This window comes from Carassius auratus, unplaced genomic scaffold (genome assembly GCF_003368295.1).
Source record: "Carassius auratus strain Wakin unplaced genomic scaffold, ASM336829v1 scaf_tig00043135, whole genome shotgun sequence".
Classification (NCBI taxonomy): domain Eukaryota; kingdom Metazoa; phylum Chordata; class Actinopteri; order Cypriniformes; family Cyprinidae; genus Carassius; species Carassius auratus.
The window spans coordinates 27,283-32,654 of record NW_020526763.1 but is presented as its reverse complement, the minus strand read 5'-3'; the positions used below and the strand labels follow the sequence as shown (position 1 = coordinate 32,654).

The 5,372-nt window shown below is 33.1% G+C and overlaps 1 pseudogene; it reads right to left on the bottom strand.

The window, feature by feature from the left end:
- Positions 1 to 1,640: 1,640 nt before the first annotated feature.
- Positions 1,641 to 4,166, bottom strand: LOC113086322 (glycerol-3-phosphate dehydrogenase 1-like protein; annotated as a pseudogene).
- Between the last annotated feature and the right edge of the window lie 1,206 nt (positions 4,167 to 5,372).

Below are 5,372 nucleotides of genomic sequence, written 5' to 3'. Positions count from 1 at the left end.
CTCACGTGATCATTCAGAAATCATTCTAATATGCTAAAAAAGTGAGAAATACGGAATGTAAGGGTTATCAGAATGCTAGTTAGAGCTACAATTTGCACTTTGGCAATGAAATAAATAGTACACTATGGCTGCATCTGAAAACTGAAAAATGCTGCTTCGGAGGACTCATTCCAAGATAGGAAGGCTTCAAGGCCCGTCCGAATTCAATGTTAGCTTCAGTTCCTGTCCTCCTGAGTCCCTTTATCTGGCCAACTTTTGAAGGCAGCATAGCTGTAGTCTTCATTGCCTTTGATATCCCACAATCCTGAGCATTCAATTCTGTTACAGTTATCCAAAAATAACGATGGCGTCAGTTTGTGTGTAAATGTATGTTTCTGATCAATGTTTTCCACTTTTTATGTCATTTCTAGCAAGAAATTAATATTGTAGTAATGAAATATCCACTTAGTTATCACCAAAGCTCTCTATATTTTGCTATAGATCATTAAACCTTTACTCTGCTTCAGAAGCCTGTCCAAAATCAGTTTCATGAGGTGTCTTCATGCAAAAACTCTGCCTGCAAAGTCATTGCATCATACGATAGCGAAGTTTTCGGATGCAGCCTATAAATAAATATTAATATTTTGTGTGTGAGTGTATATATATATATATATATATATATATATATATATATAATATATATATATATATATATATATATATATATATATATATATACACACATACACACACACACACACACACACACACACATATAAATTCTTTTTGAAGTATAACCATAAAGGACTACGTGTATTATATCTTTTTTTTATAGTCAATCTTTTAACTACCAGTAGCACACACTATTTATGTGGTTAAAATCGATCTCAGATCTCGTATGTTGGCAACAAATAACCAACAGTTCATAAAATGTTCAGATTTAAACAACAGCTAATGCACAAATCCACATTTCCAGCAGAGAGGAAGAATATAAGGGAATAACTTAAATGTAGCTCTCTTTATCACATTAAGCTATCACAAGGCTTCAGAAGACTCATATAGACTACTTTACATATTGTAATGGTGCTTTTCTATCCTTTTTGAGGTCGACTGCCCAAATTCACATTCACATTCATTATATGGGGGGAAAATAGTTTCTTCTTTTGTATTACACATGGGCTTGGAACAACGTGAGTTTTGTATGAAAATTGTCATCATTTACTCACTTTCATGTCGTTTCAAACCTGTTTGACTTTTTCTTTTTTTTTATGCTGTACACAAAATATGAGGTTTCAAAGGTTTTGGTTACCATTGATTTCTATTGTATGGAAAAAAAATAAAACCAATGAAAAAAAAAAACATTCCACGGAGGAAAGAAAGCCAGACAGGTTTAGAACGACATAAGGGTGAGTGAATGAAGAATTTTCAAATTTAAGATGAACTATCCCTTTAAGCTGTAAATAACCGAGAGTATTGTCAAAGCTTGCCAATATTGCAATGATTTTCACAATGTGTACAAGGAGAAACAGCAGCCTTACAGCATCTAATTGTAAATTTAGCAGCGCAAGCTCTTCTTTACACAGAGGTCTGAGTTCTGCACCTCAGGTGCCTGAATCAAGATATTTCCCCCGGGATGAGCAACAAGACAAGACTGATATTTACCTTGAGGGCTCCACAGAGCTCTACTGTGTCAGCATCATCCACACAGTGATTCTGAAATTAGGTGTCTGCAAGAGCTCTTTAAACAAGAGCCCGTTCTCCAACACCTTGCTGCCTGTGGATCAAAGAAAATGTCTGTAGAGTTAGCTCCTGGTGGTTTTTAGCATTTAGTTGCTAAAGTGCAACACTACCTACAAAATAGCTCCAAACATTTTTCACTCACCAATGGTGCTCTCACAGAACTTCTCTGCTGCTACTTCATTGGCAATGTTGGCCCCCATTAGGACGCTGACATCGGATGCCCATTTTTTCCCGAATTATATCAGAGATGAGCTTCAATCCTTCTGGTCCTTCATCAATACCCTACAAAGAAAGAAAAAAAGGACACACCAATGCTTTTTTTAATGTAGCATCACACCATTTCCCCCTCGGCAGATATAACTCTGGAGCACAGCTGTTTGGACCATTTTTACCTAATGACTCAAAAAATGAGGAGAAACACTAAAGCGGAACACAAATAATAAAGAGGGTGAAATGAGTACACAAGAAATGGGTAGAAATCTGAAAAAAAAAAGACAACAGACAAACTATATCTTTTAAAATAAACACACAACACTGTGAGAAACGTGACTACTTTTTAAATAATGAAGTGGAAAGGATAAATCAAATTTGGAAAGGTATAACTGCAAATATGAAGCGATGTGCGATACAGTCAGTAACAGAGGAGACAAACTGGCACCAGGAAACAAATTGCACACAAAGAGATTGCCAGCAGGCCAGAGGGGACTTTTTTTTTGACCCATGAGTCACTCCACATATGTTGCTCTTTTAGAAAATATCAAGTCAGAGACTTCTCAGCATTGTTCAGTCCACACAAGGTTGACCAAAACTTAGACAATGAAATTAAAAACAGCCGTGGGCAGCATTTGGCTTGCTAATAGCGGAATATAATACAGGGTTATTATTAAATTAATTAGACAAATACTTCATTTGTAATATTTTCTGGCATTCACTATCAACGCATAATAGGAATAAATAATTGTTTGTTTGTACTGTCTCTCCATTATGGAAATGGAAACATTTTTGAGAAGAATCATCACGCTTATCTCTGGAGCATATGGCCCAGCTATCGGTTTTTTAAGTTGATTTTGAGTGCAACTTTCAAAAAATAAAATAAATAACTTAACTGCATCTCTGTAGTAAACTTTGATATAATATATTACACTCATTATTAAAAGTAAAATTAACTTAATATTACTGAAGGGGGAAAAGCATCTATACATTTTAAACAACTTACTTTGATTAAAGTAATTCCACGAGCCTTCTCCGAAACACAGCCCACCATCTCATCGCACAGTTTCCGGATGAACTGGTGAGGCACCACGAAAACCAAGAGGTCGGCACCCTCTGCAGCGTCCCGAAGCTGTGGCACTGCAACCTACAGGAAAAAGTTCAAAACCCCATAAATCTGATGCTTATTTGAATAAGATTTTTTTTATTATTATTCAGAATTATGTGCAAAAGATGATTTGGTTTCAAATGATAGTCAACAGATAGCAAGCACACAAATCAGACAGATTAATAGAAATTTTAAGTGCAATATTTAACCAATCAATTTTTTTGGTAAAAATCAAACAAATAACAATTTTTTTTTTTTTTACACAAATAAAAATATAGTATATATATATACATATATAGTACACATTGTTTACCTTTCCTTATACCAAAAATATAATTACTCATTAAACAGAATTATTATTATTTACCAAATTCTGGGGCACCCATAACACAGTCTTACCACGTTCTTTGGGAGTTTGTAGCCTGGGAGGTACTTGACATTCTCGTGTTCTGTGTTGATGATCTCAGACAGCTTTTTGTCATGACCATTTCTTCATAAACCCACATCTTGACTGTGGTGGCAAAGTGCTGGAGTTTCTGTGCATTGGTTCCAACAATTCTTGCAATTGCAGAGCCCCTTGGCACAGAAAAACACAACAGTACCTTTAATCAAAATGCCAGTCTGTTGTTAAAATGCAGTTCACTTAAGACATTCCAAGCAGGGTTTACAACTCCGAGAAGCTGCTTTGCCAGCTGCAGTCAAGAGGGTTATACATAAAGATCTCCATATCAATGCAGTCCAATCATTAACCACTTGATTTTGCCCAGAATAATAATGCTTAAAATATGGATCTGAATATCAGCTCGCTGTAACTGCTGTTTCTTACAGGGTATTAAACTTGTGCTCCAGTCTAAGTAAGTACTTTCTAAGCTATAACAGTTGGTCCACGCCATATGTTCTGTATATTAATCTTATTACCAATCAAATGCAGATCATATATAATCATTACACGTTCATACTCACCAGTTTCCTGAACCAACAATACATACTTTCAACGGAGCCGCCATAACCACTTTTGCTTTCCACTAGTGGATAAGTGTTTCAAGTAAACAATATAGGTAATAACCACTATAAAATCAAGCAGTTACTCGATGGGAGGGAACGTGTTGGTCCACTTTTGACTGCGTCATCAACGATAGCTGGGGATTCTGGGAGTTGTATTTTTTATGTAAATAATTATTTATGTAATTTTAATTTCTAAACGACACTATTCGGTGTCTAAAATAGTAGCTGTAAAAACCGTGACACAGACTGGCGAATAATTTAATTCAGTTTATGTGTATACCGCAATTCATTAGATCTGGAACTAATCATTCACTCTACTTATATGGTAGAATAAAACTTATAACTAAAGGTTGAACGTTGTGAACAATACTCCTTAAACGTATTAGCTCATGACATTAAGATCTATTATATTAATGCATACTCATTAATTGAAAGAAATACTGTATTGAAGACAAAATCTACATACATAATGGTGTGCATAATATAATATATATATATATATATATATATATATATATATATATATATATATATATATATATATATATATATGTATGTATGTATATATATATAATGTATATAATATTTATAATATATATAATGAATATAATGAATTGCTGAATGTTTCAAACGACTATATATATATTTATTAAAAATATATTTTTTAATGTGTGGAAATTATTTTCCCCCTCAAAAATTTACGACTGTAACAATAGTGTAATAAACAGAAAATATCAAACGAAGACAAAAATAACAATAATAAATACTAAACAGTTTATCATATGTTCATATCTGTAAATTACCACGTTTAGTAATATTTTTATTACATTTACATTAAATTTTGTCATTTAGCAGACGCTTTAATCCAAAGCGATTTACAAATGAGGACAATGGAAGCAATCAGAAGCAACAAAAGAGCAATGATATTCAAGTCTCAGTTAGCTTAATGTAGTACATATAGCTACAAGGGCTTTTAAATAATATAGTAAATACAAAGAAAACAGATAGAATAGAAAAAGAATAGAGCAAGCTAGTGTTAGAGGTCTTTTTATATATATAAAAATGTATAATAAATAAAAAGAAATACAATTTGTATTTTTTATTTTATTTATTTTTATTATTTTATTATTTTATTTCATTTATTTCATGTTATTATTTCAATGTATTTTAAAATAATATATTTCTATAATATTTATTATTTTTGTTATTAATACTGTTTTTCTGTACAAATGATAATGAGGGGGCGTGGTTTTACAATCAGTCATCATATTCACATTCACGAGCGCCTTTCTGCTGTAGCCTATAAGCTGCAGCATTCCTGTCGGTGGAG